The 20,231-nt window shown below is 41.9% G+C and overlaps 1 long non-coding RNA gene across 1 annotated transcript; it reads left to right on the top strand.

Annotated features, from left to right (window-relative positions):
• Window positions 1–163: 163 nt before the first annotated feature.
• LOC122893907 lies at window positions 164–16,097 on the top strand. Its single transcript, XR_006381712.1, has 2 exons — window positions 164–250; window positions 15,825–16,097. It is a non-coding gene; the product is annotated as an uncharacterized LOC122893907 (long non-coding RNA).
• The last annotated feature ends 4,134 nt before the right edge of the window (window positions 16,098–20,231 follow it).

Genomic DNA, 20,231 nt, shown 5'->3' with positions numbered 1-20,231 from the left:
TGTCTCCAAGAGGGGTTTAGAATACTGGGGCAACCATGCAAATGTGATGGGTAGGGGTAGGGGCCCAAGTTCAGCAGGGCTTTAAAACTACACTGAGAGGCTTGTGGTTTGTGTAATAGAAAACCACGCACTGCGGAAGGATTTTGACCTAGGGAGCGATGTTATAAAATGGTGTTTTCAGATTCTATTTCTGGCAGTGAGACAGAGGATGAAGGAAGACTAGGAACAAGGCTGCTGAATCGGCTTAGAGGTAAGGAAAACAGGGCATTCTGACTATAGTGGAGACCATGGGAGCAGAGGCAAGAGATAATTCAAAAGAAATTCCAACCAGTCTCAGCATCTGTCTAGCTATGGGATAAGGATGGAGTCAGTCAAGGGTACATTTGAGGGTGGGTGAAGTCTGGGGTGGGGGTTTCAATGACAGAAGGAGGAAAGCCAGAGGAGGAAGTGTCTTCGAACGTGTGGAATTTGAAATGACCCTGTAGGAGGCTGATTTGAGAAAGTAATGAAACTTTGTCTCAAAACCGAGTCTAAGTCATTTAACAGCACTAACAAGGAAAGGAGTACCTGACTCCCACGGCTGTGGAGTTGATTGACTGTGGTCAGAATGTGAAAGTGGTCTGTGACGTGCTATCCAAATGTGAGCCTTCAGCATTTTACTATGAGCGCATTTTCTCCCCAAGTGCACAGATGGTGCTGAAGAAGATGTAGAGCTTCTGCTCACAAACCAGAGTCTGGTATGTTTTGAGATCTATCACTTCCGGTGACAGGGAGACTGGGAGGGGGACAGGTAAGGGATGATGATGAAGGTCTGGCCTAGGGTAGTGACAGTGCAGGTAGAACTCAGTAGACTTATACCGCTTTTCAAGAAGAAGAATTGATTGGATGTGGGGCATGAGTAAGAGGGAGAATCCTAGGATGACATCCAGGCTTCCGGTATGGTAATTGATGGACTGCGGTTTAAGTCACCAAGGGAGAAAAGATGGGAGGAGGAGCAGACTTGATCAGGGAGGCATACGATGAATTCAGTTGGTACACCGTGGTAGGCAGAGTCCTGCTCACACAAAGAAGTCTGCATCCTAATTCTCAGAACCTGTGAACATGTTTATGGAAAAGGGACTCTGCAGATGTGATTAAAGATTCTGAGATGAGATCATTGCAGACTGTCTGGATGGGCCCAGTGTCCTAAGTGAAAGAGAGAGACCAGGAGAGTGAGAGTCAGAGTGAAAGGATATGAGAAAGACATGCCATTGTTGGCTTTAAAGAAGGTGGAGGCTGGGGCCTCTGGATGGCTCAGTTGTTAAGCATCTGCATTTGACTCCAGTCATGATCCCAGGATCCTGAGATCGAGTCCCACAGTGGGCTCCCTGCTCAGTGGGGAGCCTGTTTCTCCTTCTCCCTTTGCCTGCCACTCCCCCTACTTGTGCTTTCTCTCTTTCTGTGTCAAATAAAATCTTTTTAAAAAATCCAAAATAGATTTTTATGTAATTTCTACTTAATAACATTCTTGACATCTCCAAAGATCTCAAAAGATTTTCACATATATAAGCTTTTCTACCCTAACAATTGAGTAGTAATGATCAGTCCCATTTTCTAGTAAAAGAATTGGTAAAGACCTGTCCGTGATATCCCACTGCCCAAATATTCAAGTGAAAAATATAGTTAGCCTTTTAACTGCTTGAATGATAGCAACAACTGCCCAGCATTCTGTACTCATGGAGAATTGCTGAAAAGTAATTTTCTAGCTACATGAAACTCATGTCTTTAGATATCAAGGACCCCCACTCCTACATTGAGAATTATTCTCTTTATCAATGCATCAAAATTTTCTCTACCTTCTTAAATGTATATCAAACATAATTTGGCCTTTCAAAATGGAGGGTTCTAATTGTTAAAATGAATTATCAACAATTATATACTAACTTCTTTGCAGTGCTGACTTCTTAGGTTATTTAAATTTATAATAATTTGTATGGGAAAATGGCCCCAGATATATTTTTACCTTTTGCATTCCCAAATAATTATTCCTGAATAAATCTCTGTGTATACACACATAGACACATGCATAGGCACGTATGAGCGTGCACACGTACACACACACACACACACACACACACATTCCATCCTGGCAACCCTATTTTCCTACTGCCCCTTCTTTTTTTTTTTTTAAGGTTTTATTTATTTATGCATTTGAGAGATAGCGAGCGAGTGAGCAAGCAGGGGGAGGAGCAGAGGGAGAAAGACAAGCACACTCTCCACTGAACGCAGAGCCTGATGCCAGGCCCCAACACAGAGCCCATGAAGGGCGATCCCACAACCCTAAGATAATGACCGGAGCTGAAATCAAGAGACTGATGCCCAATCACTCAACAGACTGAGCCACCGAGGTACCCCTTTACTGCCTCTTCTTAATTTCTACTTCCAGTTTGCCTTGGACATAAAGACTAGTAAGCAAGTTTGTTAAAAATGTGTGTAGAACAAAAGTTTAAAAGTTTGATTTAGGTACTTTTATATATATAACATTATAAGCATTGATATGAAGTTATTTAGAGGCCCTTTTATGGAGAGATGAGATTGTTGGAAAAAGAAGTCCCAATTAAGGGAAGGTTGAGAAAGAGCCATGTTCCAGGGACCTTGTGTTTTATGCCTCACTCTTTGACATCTAGAAAATTCTCCCCATTTTATCTGAGTAAGCCCCATCTAGGTGGTTATAATGGGAAAAGCCATGGTGGCCAATATTTTCCCCTCTCCCCATAGGGTCATAAATGTTTGGCACAGGAGTGAGCACATGATTGAAGACTGGCCATCCATTTTCTTCTCTGGATGTTTGAAATCAGAAGGAAAGGAGGGGAAAAGGGAGAATGATCAGTCTCTAAGCAGACAGATGTATCAAATGAAAATTCTGAGAACTGGTAAAGGTCATAATATCCATCCCATGAACACAAAGGCAGAGAAGGTGGGAGGAGAAGATGGAACAGATGCACAGAGAAAAGAAGAGTAGGAGAGGCTGGACAGTTTCTAGGAGCCTGGTTTTAGTGCCTTCCTGAGGCCCAGTTAAACCTCTGTCCTTGAGCTCCATGTATCCTAGGCAGAGACTTTCAAAATACTTAACAGTGGCATAAGGAAAAAAAAACCAAACAGGTCAGGGTCAGATGGCTGCTACACGGTCCTGGAAGTCTGCTGCCCTTTTACACATTACCCCTTCTGTGATGGCACACAGAATCCCAAGAAATCCCCAGAAGATAAGCTGGGCTGACTGAGGAAAGAGGAGGCCTTTGTGAGTCTCAGAGCAACAGGAACAGAGCCTTTTTTTTTTTTTTTTTTTTAAAGAAAGGAAGAACCTCCCCCTGTTTAAAAAAAAAAAAAAAAAGATTTTATTTATTTATTTGAGAGAGAGAGAAAACACACAAGCGGGGCATGGAAGGAGGAGGAGAGGTGTGGAGGGAGAGGGAGAAGTGGACTCCCCGCTTACTGGGAAACCTGATGCGGGGCTTGATCCCAGGACCTTAGGATCATGACCTGAACTGAAGGCAGATGCTTAATCGACCGAGCTACCCAGGTATCCCATGAACAGAGCATCTTAAGATATAAATAACCAGCATCATCATATAAGTGCAACCATCTATCAGCCCTGTCTGTGTCCTGATTAAAAAAAAAAATGTTGCTTTTTTTTCACTTCAGTTAGTTTGAGTGGTTTCTGTTATTCACAGCTGGAAATCTACAAAATAATGATTTGTACTGTGTCATGGCTTGCCATCTATTTTGCTAACTGAATTTGACGGTGACTTCATAAAGCCTTAGGGGCTGCAACAAACGTTGAAGTAATTTTGTCCAGCCTCCCACTCAGATTTCCTTGTATTCAAATAATTTATCACAAGGAAGGAAAAAAAAAAGATCTGTGCCTTTTAATTTAATCAAAGTACAAGGAATAAATCCACTAATTAATTTTGTTCAAATTATAATGTAATATATGGTCATTATAGAAAACTGTTTTAAGTCTAGATTTTAAAAAACTCTTCTCCAATCATTAATTTTTAAAAAATCACTACTAACCCTTTCTTTTGTATGTATTCTTATTTTATGCATTTATAGACTTCCTAGTTTTTTCAAGAATAGTTTTACATGGCAACCGTCTCTTACTTAATATATTATGCTCTTTTTTCCACAAAACCGAGATTTTAAAAATCTCTTGTCCCGTATTTCATTTCTTGGTGTTTAGGCACTGGGGGAAGGGAGGAGGACAGATCTTCCGAGTTCTTCGAGGTACAAGGTTTATGTAGCTCTTTGCTCCTTGCTCACAGTGCAGATCTCAGGAGAACAGGGTTGACCTTATTTCCAGGCAGAATTATTCATGTCACTACTTTTACTTTGGAAGCTGCTTAGCGAGTCATGTCTGACTGTATGAGCAGGGATGAATTTACACATTCGGCAGCAGGTGCACTGAAGTCAACGAAGTCCATTATTTAATCTCCAGTATTAGCTCCCGCATTGCAAAACGGGAGGAAGACAAATGAGTTATGAAACCTCATATATCACTTAGCTTCCCTACTTTTATCCATTGGGAAGTAAAGTCTTTTCAAGTAAGAAAAGCTGTTTGCATTTAATCACTTAGACTTAAATCTAGAGTATTTTTAAGGTGATGCAAATTGTTGGTGTTAAAGAAGATCCACCCAACCAAGTAAAGTGGCCAGCCACCGCATGGGGACACATGGCCCACAGAGACCTGAGAATTCTCAGAGACCTGAGAATTCACATGGCCACAGAGGAATAGCCCGAAATGCTGGAAATAAAGAGCAGCAGTTCAGCTGTGTGAGGCTGGGCAGATCTGTGCTCCTAGAAGCCCAATAAAAAGAGAAGAAAAACAGTTGCCATTTCAGTCTGCATGGTTAATGGAGCAATGTTCAGAAACATGATAGCAGTTCGCCCAAACTCTACATTCATTGTCCTCTGTCTGGATCAGGTGCTCGGTTCTGCAAACTACTTTGGAAGAGAGAGATTGGCAAATTAGAGCATGTCAAACGCTAAAACAAGCCAGAGGGGGAAAAGGGCATATAAGGAGGTTTTAAGGTAACAGGTACGGTTCATTTGGCAAGAAGAAGACTGAAAGAGAGGACATCACTCTCTTTATAAATCTGAAAGTACTTAAATGTGTGTCAAAAGGAAAATATTTAAATATGTTATGGCATGTCTGTATGATGGGACACAGCCATTAAGGATCTCACATTTAGAAAACAAAGGAAGTGACAAAGTGAAAAGTATAAAACAAGTTTGCTTAAAAATAAAATGTTTCTTCTTTGATGTTTACAAATTTTCTACAATAAAAATATCACATCTGTATTCATATGAAAACCAGTAAAAATATAGACAAGAGAGAAAGAGGAAACAAAAATCGGGCATGGTGAGATGGAGGGGGAGTTGTGAGTGTGCGTGCGTGTGTGTGTGTGTGTACAGGAGAAAGATTAGTGGTTTTCTCTCTTCATTTTTATTTTTAATTTAAAAACAATACATGAACATTTACTGTAAAGAATTAGAGAATAATTTCAATCCTTCAACAAATGTTTATTGAACATCTATTAAGTACTTTTACTCTTCATGGTTCTAAAGGACAGAATGAGTAGCAGGGGGTAGAAGGGACTTGGGAACAGAAGGTGACTCAGTATAAGAAAAGTATCAGGGGCTGCCTGGGTGGCTCAGTGGGTTAAAGCCTCTGCGTTCGGCTCAGGTCATGATCCCAGGGTCCTGGGATCGAGCCCTGCATTAGGCTCTCTGCTCAGCAGGAAGCCTGCTTCCCCCTCTACCCCTGCCTGCTTCTCTGCCTACTTGTGATCTCTGTCTGTCAAATAAATAAATAAAATCTTAAAAAAAAAAAAAAAGAAAGAAAGAAGTATCAGAACTGCCAACAGAATGGGCTGCTTCATATGGTGAAGAACTTCCATGCCCCTGGAAGTATTCAATCGTGTACTTTACTATGGGAATTCTTATACTGAATGATAAGATATAGGACTTCCAAGATCTCTTCTCATTCTGGGGATATATTGCTTTCTATATTAAAATTAAGGATTAGGAGATCCGTCCTCACCACTCATCCACCATATAGTACTGGGCAACCCTATTCTCTTCTGATAGTCTTTTCCAAAATAGAAATAATACTGACTTAGACCATTGTTAACTTGATGGATAAGACTTAGAGAATGTTTCTGCACTACTCAGATCATGTTTAGTAGATAAATGAAGTCATTTGTTGTAAATGCCCTAATGCAATAGGGCCATAGCATCGTCTATAATATTAGAATCTTTAATGAATGTCTTAAGCTCCAGCGAGAATTGCAAATACCTACTTTAAAAACCTCTGGTTCTACATTGGGTTCATTGTTCATCTATTATTTCCACACTTTCACAATACAATTATGTCATAGTGTGACGGGTATGCTCATACCACAGTGATTCAGAAAACATCATTTTGGAGATTGGAGCATGTCTAAAAAGGAAAAGGAGAAAAGATAATTGTAAAAGCACATTAATACTACAATGAGCTACCACTCTGTACCCACTAGGATGACTGTAACCAAAAAGACACCATAAGAAATGTTGGTGGGGAGGGGCGCCTTGGTGCCTCAGTCATTAAGCGTCTGCCTTCGGCTCAGGTCGTCATCCCAAGGTCCTGGGATCAAGCAGGGAAGCCTGCTTCTCCCTCTCCCACTCCCTCTGCTTGTGTTCCCTCTCTCGCTGTGTCTCTCTCTGTAATCAATAAATAAAATCTTAAAAAAAAAAATGTTGGTGAGGAGATGGGGAAATAGAAGTTTCATACAGCGCTGGAGGGAAAGCAAAATAGTGTGACCCCTCTGAAAAATAGTTTGACCGTTCCTCAAATGTTCAATGGGGAGTCATCACAAGACCCAACAATCCTCCTCCCAGGTGTTAATCCAAGAGAAATGAAAACTACATCCACATAACAACTCCTATTCGAGCATCCATAGCTCCATGACTCGTAAAGCTAAAAAGCAGAAATCATTTAAATACCCATCAACTGATAAATAAACAAAAATGTAGTAGTCATTGAAAGGAATATCATTCAGCAACAAAGAGGAATGAAGTATTGACAGGTACCATAATATTAGAGGAACCCTGGAGAGACGACGCTAAGTGAAAGAAGCCAGTCCCAAAAGACCACACATTGCATGATTCCATTTATATGACATGTTCAGAATAGGCATAGACACGGAAAGTAGAATAATGGTTGCCTAGGACTGGGAGGCTGTGGGAGAGGACACAACAGTGAATGCTAGGGGGCACAGGGTTTCTTTTTGGGGTTATGAAATGTTCTTAAATTAATTATGCTAATGACAACAACTCTGAATATATTAAAACATTGCATCATACACCATAAATGGGTATGTATGTATATTTACATTTATATTTATATTTTTTTCCAAAATTTCCATAATGCCGTTTTGGAAAATATATATATATATTTTTTCAAGTTCCTTTCAGTTTCCTAAATTTCTCTGGCTGATATGAGGCCTGCTGTAGTATTTCCTGGATATAGTTTCATAACCACACTGCTACAGAAGTAGAGTGTGTGGTCTTCCAATACAATGTTCTGTGGAGAGTCAAGACTTTAAAACAAAGGCCGGGGGTAAAACAAGCCAGCAAACCAAATTTGGACCTTGTGGAAAACACTGTATATGTAAAATATTGTCTCTAGGACTTTGGGACCTAGCCGGACCCAGTTAAAACCACTGTGGAGCAAAGAGCTTCATCGCGCGGATCACAGTCTAATCCGATAACAAAGCAGATGTTCCAATGTTTCAAAGTGCACACGTGAGAAGCCAGTCCCTGATTTGAGTCAAAGTCTTCTAAAGATCAGAAAAGTATGCAAGAGTGATGTTTCAGTTGCCAAAAAGGAAAGAGGGAAAGAAACAAAACACCGCAAAAGAAGATATTCACCCAAGAATGGGGGATAGTAGCTGAAATACATCTTTTCTTTTTTCTTCTTTTTTTCTTGCTTACCTCCTTTTGAGTCCCTCCATGGCACTGACCCAGTGTCCTGCCACAAGGAATTACAGGGACCTAAGGCCGCACACACCCTGTCCAGCTCCTGCTCACCCTCACCGCACTTCCTTCCACACCAGGCTCCCCACATTCTGAGGATGGCATTCCTGCCATTCTCAAAACTCTGGTTCTCGACCACCTTAGGCCTCTGACCATGCTGGTCCTCTGCCTGCAAGCTCTCCCATGCTCTTTCCATGGCTCCCTTTCTTATTCATTTTCAAGTCTCTGCTCAAACGTTACCTCCTCAGAGAGGCCCTCCCTCACGACCCCGTATAAAGCAAATCAGTTCCCACGAGTCAGTCATCGCATCCAATGTGTTTGCTACAAAGCCTTTCACCAACATTCCACGAATATTCATTCAGTCCCTAGTTTTAGGTGCTGGGGATACAGCAGTGTACAAAACAAGGAGTAGTTCAGTTTGTACTTGTTGTTTCTTAAATATTCTTTGTCTTCTCTATAGTAACCTATCCTATAACCTTCTCTATCACATAATCTCTTTGTAAGCAGGGACTGGCTAAAGGGAGGCAGCATGATGAAGAGTTCAAGAGCAGTAGCTCCAGAAGGAGGATTGAACTCTGGACCTACCACCTAACCAAGTCATTTATTTATTTATTTATTTATTTATGTATTTATTTATTTATTTTAAGATTTTATTTATGTATTTGACAGACAGAGATTACAAGTAGGCAACAGAGGCAGGCAGGGGGAGAGGAGGAAGCAGGCTCCCTGCAGAGCAGAGAGCCCGATGTGGGGCTCAATCCCAGGACCCTGGGATCATGACCTGAGCTGAAAGCAGAAGCTTTAACCCACTGAGCCACCAGGCACCCCTAACCAAATCATTTCTTCACTCTGACCCTGTTTCCCTACCGGGCATGATTAATACAAGGACTCACCAAATAGTATGGTGTAGTCACTTAGAAAAATACTTAACACACAGTAAACCCTATAAAAAATGTTTATTAGAGAAATGTTTTTTGACTATTGGGCCAACCCAGTACCTGACAAATAGCTAGTTTTAGCCAAATGGATTAATAATTGAGGTACCTGTTGTCAAACATATTTTAACTGGGCCAAAACTTAAAAAGAACACAGATTAGCAAGACTAAGATGCTCTTCATCTCTGAGTTCCTTGTTGAAAAATAATTCTTTGGTCTTAGAGGTAGAATGTGACACCCTTGGTCAAGTCCAAGCCAAAGGCAGGATTCTCTTTGGAATCTGCTAGAAATATTGTGGCTGTTTCCTACCATAGGAGGTTCTGGGACTTTCCAACAAGGAAGGGCTGTCAGAATGCCACTGAGTCAGTAGTATGCCATCTGCTACCACATGAAAGAGACAATCTGTCTCCTGAGGGGGTCTGGTGGGGGAATCATAAAGATACCTCTATACTTGTCATCTACTTCTTCTATCTTCTTCTCATTTTGCATACCCACAATTTCTAATCTGATATTTTTTTATCTGCTCTAACACCAAAATACATTTGTGAAGAGGCTAACTACTAACTATTCCTAATAATGCCTTCTGGTAAAAATTAGCCAACACATTGATAAAGGCATGCATCAGCACTTGAATATTCTGTACATACAAACTTCCATGGGCGCCTGGGTGGCTCAGTGGTTGAGCCGCTGCCTTCGGCTCAGGTCATGATCTCAGGGTCCTGGGATCGAGTCCCGCATCGGGCTCTCTGCTCAGCAGGGAGCCTGCTTCCCTCTCTCTCTCTGCCTGCCTCTCCATCTACTTGTGATTTCTCTCTGTCAAATAAATAAATAAAATCTTTAAAAAAAAAAAAAAAAGGAAAGACAGAATCAAATGGAGGAAGGATGACTATAGTCATCAAAGCTATTGGAGCTGCTGTAAGTCTTTACCAAGATCCTATCAAATTCTGGCATTTTTGAAAATGTTAATGGGGAAGACCAGAAATAGAGAAAATCAAAATATTTTGTCATAGATTTGCCTTCAAGAAGTTTGCAGTCTACTTAGATGAAAATCTCCATACATCAAAATGGGAAAAACTTTATAAAGGGGTGCCAAGATATGGGAGGCAGAATAATGGGCAATGACCCCAAAAATATCCACATCCTATTTCCAGGACCTGTGACTATGTCAGGCTACATGGCAAAGGGGAATTAAAGTTGCAAATGTAATTAAATTGCTAATCGGCCATCCTTGAAATAGGGAGATTATTCTTAAGGTGGGTTGGCTGTAAACCAAGTGTACTCAAAAGGGAAGAGGGAGGCAGAAAGTGTTGGAGAAAGAGCTGGTATGACAGAAGCATGTTATGTTGCCGTCTTTGAAATGAAGGAATGAAGCCATGAGCCAAAGAATACATGCAGCCTCTAGAAGCTGGAGAAAGTAAAGAAACAAATTCTCCCCTAGAGCTTCCAGAAGGAACAAATTCCAGACATCTTGATTTTAGCTCCAATGAGACCTCTGTTGGAGTTCTAGCCTACAGAACTGCAACATAATAAAAGTGTGTTGTTTTCAACCACCAAGTTTATGATAATTTGTTACAGCAGCTAGAAAACTAATACAATATATAATAAATAAATAAATACTCTAAGTGTTATCAGAAAATAAATTAGGAAGGGGGGAGACGACAACGCTCACTGAAGTTATCAGGAAGAGTGATTGTGAGTGTGTGGGATTTCAGATTGCTCTTTACATAGATTATAGGATGAACATAAAAACGAAAGCTGAGAATGGATATATGTTAAAACTACAAAATCATAAAGTGAGTGTGGATTTGTTTACTAAATCCCAATTTACAAGAACCTGGAAGTACCTTCCAGAAAATTGAAAAAAGTAGTGTTAGGATAGATGGAGGGACGGACAAACAGATGGACGGACAGATAGGATGGGATGATGGGCTGGCTGGGAGGACAGAGAGACAGAGAAAGAGAGAAAAGGAAACCACTGCTTTATGCAGAGTGAGACCCTTTTATTCTTAGAGGTTGAAAATATAAAAAGCTTTAAATTTACTGGATAAATTCAGGGATGCCAGATCCAAAATGAGGTCAGGGAAAACAAGATGTGTGGGGTGCAAGTTGAGATTCTGTTGTATAGAAAACTTGCTTTGCCCCACCCTGACTTACAAAATTCTCTCCAAGGCAATCCCAGCTTCCAGCGACTTAGAACCGAGACAATATGGCAATTTCTGTTTCTGATCCCTGGTGCAGGGCTTCCTTGGAGAGTTAGGAAGCTGACTTACCTGTTCCTCTCTCTCCACACTATAATATGTATGTGTTTCTGTTCTAAACACAGCAAACAGGGGAGCACCTGGGCGGCTCACACGGTTAAATGTCTGCCTTTGGCTCAGGTCATAATCCAAGAGTCCTAGAGTCCAGAGCCCTGCCGCTGGGCTCCTTACTCAGTGGGGAGCCTGCTTCTCCCTCTCCCTCTGCTGCTCCCTGCTGCCTGTGTGCACTCTCTCTGTGAAATAAATAAATAAATAAAATCTTAAAAATAAAAATTTAAAAAAAAACAAACAAACACAGCAAGCTGGAAAGGTCCTTATGTGCTCTTTGAGGGAGGAAAGTGAAACCTGCCATCTTGAGCCACTGAGAGCCTCTGTGCTCCATTGGGCGTGGCGGCATCAGTCACACCACTGTTCTCTTGCCTCATAGATCCCTGAGTACTCCCCTACCACAGGAATTCTCCTCCCCCTCTAAGCTCTATCCTCTGCCTCCTACTGGAGTGCTTTCTGCTGACGGTAGACCAGCCCCCCTCCACAGGGAGCTAATACAATGGCAGATGTAGGGACACTTCCGCCAGCGTCAGCTTCTGCCAGGCCTTGCAGCTGCTTGTGTCCTCCAGACCAGAGGTCCCCATTTGCATGGATGGGGTGCATGGGGTCAGTCTGAACCTGGTGCAGCCCGTGAGGCCTGACCCTGGGTCGCTGAGGGGAGGGCTCAAGGGAAGTGTCACTGCAACTGCAGTTAGGGGATGAGATGCAGAGCATCCCTCACTCTTTCCGTGTCCTGGGTTGACATGGTGTGGCGGTAATCTGCTAAGACCTTTGCATTCACTTGGGTCTTTAGACCGGTAAGATCTGGTAACTGGGCATGGTGGATACTTTCTGATCTGGACTCTGACAGACTCAAAAAAAAGAGAACTGAAGCTCCTAACCTCATCCGTTTGCTTTCCCGTGTAAATTGTCAGAGGGACTATGAAATCAGTTGTAACTCATTTCAAAGCCAGGCATGTAGCTGTCATGCTTCATTTTAGAGAGTGATGGACTTAGAAATGTTTTAGGTTCCTGGCAACTGTTCAAAAGCAGATAAGAAATATAACCAACATGCACGGGGGCTGAAGGAACACCATGTGACCACCACTTTCCTATCATAGAAGGAGGTGGGCCTTTTTTCCCCCGCTTAAAGACATCACTGGCCACTTATAAGGTTGGGGAAGTGGAAGACCTCCCTGACCAACATTGCTAGCTGTTGCTCTTTCAGGAGATAGACCTTATCAGCCCCAAAGGAAAATCTTGGAGCCCATTCAGGAGGCATTTTAAATGGACTGTTTTACCAACTGAAGGCCAAAAGGGCCATAGAAAACAAATGACCAGAAAACGAATTTTCTGCTGTTGGAATAAAAAAGTTCCCTAGAAATTAACATCTCTGCCCTGTGGATCCCCTGATAAGGATTTCCAGTAATATTCAAAGAACTTCGCTCTTTCATCCCCACCACACCTCTTGTTCTTTTCAGTGTTTATCTCTATTATTATCCACCAATATATGAAGCAATTTTGTGCAGAAGGCCCTTCTTAAAGCTTGGCTCAGTTCTATTAACCTTTATGCCGTAATTTATAGTTAAGATCTAAATGGCACTGGTGCATGTAAATAGTGTCTGTGGGCTCTGCCATCCAGAGGAAAGCGCTGTGCTTAAGTGGCTCCAACACATTTGCTCAGAACATTATGAAAGAAACTGCTGAGATCTCTGTAGGAAATTATTTAGTGAAATCCTCCAGAAGAGGAACATTGCTTTGTAACAGACTTTTTTGTTGTGTTGAGTCTAGTAATTCTCAGGGAAGTGTGTGGTATCTGAGGCTCTTGTCTTTCTTTGACATCAATTTCTGACATGCTCACCTAAAAAGAAAAAATTTTTGAAGCCAAGAAATTTCAGGGACTTTCAAATTGCCTTGTGATTTGTCTTCAAGGATTAATGGGTTTGAGAAATTTCTCGTATCTCAGGAGGAAATGCAAAGAAAGTAGTGACATCCTTTGGTCAGGTAGATACTATGGAACAAATGTCGTTCCAAAGCAGTCTATCTCTGACCCTTTGCTGAATCTGCCCACCCAGACTCAAAGGAGGCCCTACAGTATCCAAATGGCCCAGTCAATCCACTGTTCAAAGCTCCCCAGAAACTTGACTGGTTTCATATCTACCTCTACCCATCCATGCATCCAACCACTCATTAATATTCTACTGATCGTCTATATTTGTGAGGCCCTCTGAAAAATTCTGGGACAAAACTATGGGCACTATGAATATGGCTCTTTCCCTAATGGAGCTATAAGTCTTAGCTGGAAAAAGACACATTCAAAAGGTAATTCCATAAATAATTATTTAATTGCAACTGGATAGGTGCTCTAGAAGAAAAGTATAGTCCAATGAGAGAATTTAACAGGGGTTTCGGCCTACTCTGGGCATGGAGCTGGGGGAAGCACAAAAAACAAACAAATAAGAGCTTCTCTGAGGAAGTAACATTTGTGCTTTATTCTTGAAGGAAGAATGGGAATTCATTAGGCAAATAATGTGTGTGCAAAGGAGAGCTGGCAGGAGAACAGAAGGAGGGCAGGGAAGTGGGAGCTAGACAATCAATCTAGGCAGCCACAGAAGCAAAGAGGAGGGCCTTGGTGTATGAAGGACCTGGGCACAGTGAGTGACAAGGGACAGCAGATCAATGTGGCTGGAGCATGGTCAAGAGGGGCAGGGAGCAGAAGATCAGGCCAGATTTTATACCTGGAAGCGTTTAGGAAGAAGTAGTTGGGTCATCTTAGCTTGCTCCCAGAGCAGTCAAAATTCTGAACCTGTGATCTTCTTGGGGTTTTCAAGCTGGTTGTGCCCTGGAACTGTCAGACCTACATGGCCGAGGCCAAGCTCAATGACACAGGGCCCAAGCTACAAGCGATCAACAGTCAATCAAGACCATAAACCCCAAATGCAACGTGTGGACCTGGTCTGACTCTTATTTTGACTAAGTCAACTATAATTAAACACTTGAAGGACACTGAAGAAATATAATGTGGATTAAATATTAATTGATATAAAGAGATTACTGTTCATTTATAAATATAAAAAAGGTGTTGTGTTTGAGAAAGAAACTGTTCTTATTTTCTCATAGTATTTAAGAGAGAAATGTCATATCTATGATAAAAATTAAATTCAGCCAAATTTTCAGGAGGTATATATATAAACAAGCAACCTGCAAGATACACACTAAAAGGTTTCCTATAAAAGAGATTCTTGTATCATCTCAGTGAGAGTACATTCCAGGATTAGAGAACAACAGGAGCAAAGATACAAAAAGTAAAGCATAAAGTGTGCTTCAGAAACAGCAAGTGATTCAATTTAGTTAGAATTACTGGGTCTGTTCAAAGGAATGCTGAGAAACAAAACCAGAAAAGAGAGCTGGCACCCATTACGAAGGGCCTTGAATGCCAGAAAAAAGAGTGATGGCACTCAAGAACCACTGAAAATGTGTGAGCAAGGGAGAAACATGAATGCAGGAAAAAGAGTAATTATGTCACCATGTGTATGACAGAGGATCCTGGAGACTTATTATAATAAATAGATACCGTGTTCACTGCCAGTGTCAGACATTATGAGCAAAAGAGTCCCCGCCCACCTGGAGGCTACAGTCTAACGGAGGAATCAACTGTTAAACAACCACACAAGCAAAAGTTGTGAAGGAAAAGTACAGGGTGTTGGGAGAGCTCATGAGGAACCTAATGGAGATGAAGGGATTCAGTACTCTTACCTGAAGAGGTAACATGTCTGGAATGTAAAGATGCCAGGAGTATGCCAAGCAGGGACCGGAAAGAAGAGCTGGCCAGGCAGAGGGGCAGGCCAAGCACGGGCTCTGTGGCAGGAGGGAAAATGGCCCTTGTAACCTTCGAAAAAGTCCAGTGGAGCATAACCGGAGGTGGGGGGATGTGACTTGAGATAGGAGAGCATGAGGCAGGGTTAAGTCATCCACCATCCTGGTCACAGCTGATGGGGCCAGGAGCGAACACCTGACCAAAGGGCAGACTCCCTAAAGCTCTCCAGTCCCCTATGAGGTGACCTGGAGTGACACCAGCTCTTGACTGCCGGAATCAATGAAAGCTTCCCTCTTGGGAAGTTTAAATATGGGAGAGAGGGAGAGAAAGAACCAGAAAGAGAAAAAAGTGATAAATAGAATGCAGTCAAGTGGAGGCACAGGAACAGAGATGTGGACCCAGTAGCCCAGATGAAGTATCTTGACCTTTATCTTAAGAACAAATACTGGTGAGTAGTGATAAGAGCCTGACCTAGTACCATGGAAGTAGAAACAAAGAAGAGGGGTCGTGGTTTGAAAAATTAAAATGTCCATGAATTCTTTGACTTTTCTCCCTTAATTTCCTCATGCTGTGTGTGGGCTGTACTTAATAATTTGCTTCTAACAGATAGAATATTGCAAACCCGATGATGTATGATTTTCGAGATTGGGTTATAAAAAGGCTGCGGCTTCCATCTTGAGTCTTCCCTCCCTCATCCTTCTCCCTTTCTCACTCCCTCCTCTCTCTACATGTAAGGAGAAGCCAGCCATCTGTGGTAAGCAGAGCTATGAAGTGACCCACCTGGAAGGAGCTCAAGTCCCCAGCCAACAGCCAACAAGGACCAGAGACCTGCTAACAACACATGGACGATCTCTGAAGCAGATTCTCCAGCCCTCATCAAGCTTTGAGATGACTATAGCCCCAGCGAGAGCTTGCCTAAAACCTCATGAGACCAACTAAGCTAAGCCACTGTCAGATTCTTAACCCCAGGAACTGTGTGAACCAATAAATATGTCTTGTTTAAGCGGCTATACCTCAACCTGCTTCATGAAGCAGCATCAGATAATGAATATAGAGGGGATTGGATGACACTGGCATGACCCAGTAGAATTGCTAGGACTTTGCAATGATCACTGTTGGTCACAAGGAGAAAAAAAGGAAGTCAAAAGGATTCTGAACTTTGAGTTCGGTTCACTGTTCCTGTGTTAGAGAAGGGGAAAGAACATAGGAGGAAGAACTTTGGAGGAAAAGAAAATAATTTCCATTTGAACTCAGTGAAAATGAGATACTAGTGAGAGTTGCAGGTGCAAATGACCAAGAGATTTGGAAATCTGGGAAGGTGGTAAAGTGGTCAGGGGATAGAGGACAACTATGGCAGGGAGGGCATTTCCATGGAAGGCAAGGAGACAAAAAGAGATGAAAGACAAACCATAAGGAACATATGTATTTATGAAACTGAGGGAGGAAAAGAAGTAATGCTCAGGAAAAAAGGGTGAAGAGCCCAGAGAAAGTCTTGATAAAGAAAAGATGTTCAATAGTGCCAAAAATTGTAACAAGGGGATCCCTATCTCTGGAAAGCTCTACCTCACACTGCCATTCATACAGTGGATGATTTAGAAATCTCCTACTTGGTGTAAGCCCACACTGTCTACAGGGATGAAATCAAATTTCAAAGTCTACAGCAGAGAAAACAAGACCTTGGATTGTGGTGACCCTAAAACAGCATTTGCCACCATGTAAAGCTCTGCCCAGGCCATCTGTGTGTCATCCTATAATATCTCTCTCAAACTGCAAAGAAAGAAACATTTGTGATTCTCTCTAAACAACCTACTCTTCTTACAAATGGGGATTTTTCAAGTTGCAAAATATGGAGACTACTCATTCACCTCAGGGTAAGAGTTTCCATTGTAGGGATACTTGGGAGGGCTGAGGAAACAAAGTGAATGGTTTCCAGAGCTACATGGCAGGCCTCATGAAGAACTAGAATGTTGTTGGGAATAAAACAATTTTCTCCAGCATCCTGCCGCTCCCGAAGCATCTCCAGCATCCTATTCTTTTCTCTACAGGCTTGTTCTACTGATGGTTTTCTATACCTTCTTTCATCGCCTCCATTACTGAAGTCATCTCTTGCCTCATAGTTTTGGCTTACTGCCTTCTCTTTCCACATCCCTTGTTTTTGGCATTGGCACTGGACTACCTTGTTTGTAAATGAGTCTGATTTTCTTTCTTTCTGGATCTTTCTGCCTCAAGTTCAGACATCCCTGTGATTGGTTCAGACAATAACAATCCAGGGCCACTCTTGGCTACCTCAAGGGGGCCTGAAGAGCCTAAAGTAGGCTATCCTTTCAGTCAGATGTTGACTCCTATTGCGGCCATGGTGGTGGGAGAGATGGCACTAAGTCTAGAGAATTCTATCTGGCCTCTTTTTTCCCAAAAGGAGGTGGTGAGCCTATGAATCTTAGTGATCTTTGAAGTACAAATCCCCCAGTGAATAAATGATAAAAATGATTCAGAGTTTCCTCTTCTAAGTATGGATTTATTACAAATTGGCTTTTATCTTTAATTTTAGTTTAATTTAGCAGCAACTACCCATGGTAGTTGTGGTAAGCAGAGCACATGCTGGCTGCTTACACATTAAAAACCCAAGGTAGACATAAAAATACTAGCAAGGAAGCCTCTGATAGACTGAAATTATTTCCGAGAACTCTACCTAACCTTAGCCAGTTAGTTCCTGCTTTTCAATCCTCTTTTTTTTTTTTTTTTCAAGAGAGAAAGTTTGTGCAAGTTCAGGGGTTGAGGAGGTGTGGACGGAATGGGAGAAAAAGAATCTTAAGCAGTTGCATGCCCAGCAAGGAGCCGATGCAGGACTCAATCTCCCGACCCTGTGATAGGCATTTTCCTAACCTGATAAATTTATAAAGACAGTTAATAGAGAAATCCCACCTTCAAGAAGCTGATCTCTAAGGGAGGAGAGAGCAGCTGCATCATCCTTCCCATCTCTTTTCAGTCTAGTTCAACCTTCTCTCCCCTTCTGAAAACATGTGTATTGAGAAAGAAGAGTTGGTATTCAGTTCTCCATGTGTCTTTACTATACTTGACAAGAATTCATAGAAAATCTACCTGAGGGGCACCTGGCTGGCTCAGTCATTAAATGTCCAATTCTCGGTTTTGGCTCAAGTCATGATCTCAGGATCCAGGGTGCGAGCCCTACACTGGGCTCCACATCAGCAGGGCATCTGCTTGAGGATTATCTCTGGGCTCCACATCAGCAGGGCATCTGCTTGAGGATTATCTCTCTCAAATAAATAAACAAATCTTAAAAGAGAGAGAGAAGAAAATAAAGGAAAGGAAAGGAAAGGAAAGGAAAGGAAAGGAAAGGAAAGGAGAGGAAAGGGAAAGAAACTCTAACTGACTCTGGATCTACCAACAGATAAAAAGTAAATGCAGCTGGGGGCGGGCGCCTGGGTGGCTCAGTGTGTTAAGCCTCTACCTTCAGCCCAGGTCATGATCTCAGGGTCCTGGGATTGAGCCCCACATCTCTGCTCATCGGGGAGCCTGCTTCTGCCTGTCTCTCTGCCTACTTGTGCTGTCAAATAAATAAATAAACTCTTAAAAAGAAAAAAAGTAAATATGGCTGGAAGAAAGGGGTCTGGGGGGCAGTGTGTTTTTTTAATTTGTATGCCTTTATATTGTTTAAATTTTTACAAGCTTTTATTTAGAAATTACTTTTTATAATGAAAAAGAAGTCAAATAAGTTGGGTTTTTTTTTTCAAGTTTTTTGTCTATAAAGAAGGAAAAGAAATGAGAAGGGATGGGCAACTATGAACAAATGGAGTTGGTAAAAATTTCCATGACCCTACTGGCAAGATTATTTTGGTTTCATTTAAAAAAAAAGCAACAACAACCATAAAAAGCCATCTCAAAGGAAGCATTGTGAAGAGAAGGAAGAACATACTATGCTGTGAGTGACTGAAAAAATTTCTTTTGTCCTTTAGATTTGCTTGATATACGTAGATTGCTTTCTTACCCTTGAAATTCACATGACCACATTCCTTCTGCACTATAGAAGAGCAACAGGCATGATCAAATAAGCAAGCATTAGATTTTAGAGGCAGGCAATGGAAAATCCGGTGGTAAGGGGCCAGCAGGGCATGGTTTCTTATATGTGTGAGCTTCCTGTAAAATGTGGAATGCGTACGTGTGAAATCACCAGTCACTACATTTGCAATAACTTAATAACACGACAGTTCCTCCACCCGTCCTCTTTCCCCACACGGAGTTCCAGTTTCACACGGGGCTACTTACAGTGAAGCCTTACAAAGAAAGAAGGAAGTACACCCACCGGTGAGGCAGCAGTGTGTTTCAAACGCCCCATTCTGGACTTGATGAAAGTTTCTTTTATCACATTTATCAATAATGCTACATAGTTCAGAGTGGATGGTCCAAATATTGTATTCAATTGTTTCCCCATGCCCTGGACCTTTCAAACTACGAATAATTATTTAAAAGGCTTTCCCTCACCAAGGCAGAGCTAACAGACAAAACAATCCTAGCCAGGGTCATCTTCCTTCTGCCACAAGACCGCACCTGTTCCCTCATCTGAACTAAAAGGGGAAGGAAAAAATGGGATATTAAAACACCCAGGTCCTTTTTTCTGATGCCAGGAAAGGGATGAGAGTTCCTGTTTCTTCACCGTTGTTCATGCTAAAGAGTCTCCAAGTATGTAACACTTAGGGGAATTAGCTCCTAGCTCCCTAAAAGCAAATAGCTCTGCAGGGGTGAGGCAGCAGCTGGCCAGTGGGGCCCAGTAATCCCCAGCAGCACCCCAGGGGCTAAGAGAGGAGATGACTGTGTTTGAGGAAACTGACAGAATCTAGAGAGAAACCAAAGCTCAATACCTTGTCTGTCACTCTTCTTAAAACTTAGGAAACAGCAAAAATAAGGCAAATTGCTGCTTGAGGAGTGGCTAAGGAGAGAAAATGAAATTTGGGGCCTACTGCATTTTTCTAAAGCAGCCCTTGAAACCCAAACCAGGCTTGGTACCAAGGCAGATAGAGACGGATAGGTCTGTGGAAATGGCTAAATTTAGTAATAATTCAGAATAATGCCATACCCTGGAACAGATTCAAAGTGGTATTTTACATGACTATTCAATTAGCAGAA

Source organism: Neovison vison, chromosome 13, assembly GCF_020171115.1.
Source record: "Neovison vison isolate M4711 chromosome 13, ASM_NN_V1, whole genome shotgun sequence".
Taxonomy (NCBI): domain Eukaryota; kingdom Metazoa; phylum Chordata; class Mammalia; order Carnivora; family Mustelidae; genus Neogale; species Neogale vison.
The sequence above is the reverse complement of the archived record's forward strand: the minus strand, read 5'-3'. Positions and strand labels throughout refer to the sequence as shown.